This window comes from Cystoisospora suis (assembly GCF_002600585.1).
Source record: "Cystoisospora suis strain Wien I chromosome Unknown contig_303, whole genome shotgun sequence".
In the NCBI taxonomy this organism is placed as follows: domain Eukaryota; phylum Apicomplexa; class Conoidasida; order Eucoccidiorida; family Sarcocystidae; genus Cystoisospora; species Cystoisospora suis.
The window spans coordinates 13,192-13,422 of record NW_027153104.1 but is presented as its reverse complement, the minus strand read 5'-3'; positions in this window follow the sequence as shown (position 1 = coordinate 13,422).

Here is a 231-nt window from a genome sequence, read left to right as displayed (position 1 = left end):
ACTTTGTACGAAATGCAGATATACGATAATTCTTCGTATCCACGGAAAAGGAATGTTGCCCGCTGCAGTAGATCCTTGTCTTCTCCCACTGCGAAGAACTTGCGTGCTCTGTGCGACGGGTCGCCCGCCATGTGCCTCCGGCATCCCCGCTCCTCTTATGTCTGGCTTCTCACTATAGGACCTGAGTAAGCTACTTCAACTAAAGGAGACTCCAGTAACTAGGTACATAGC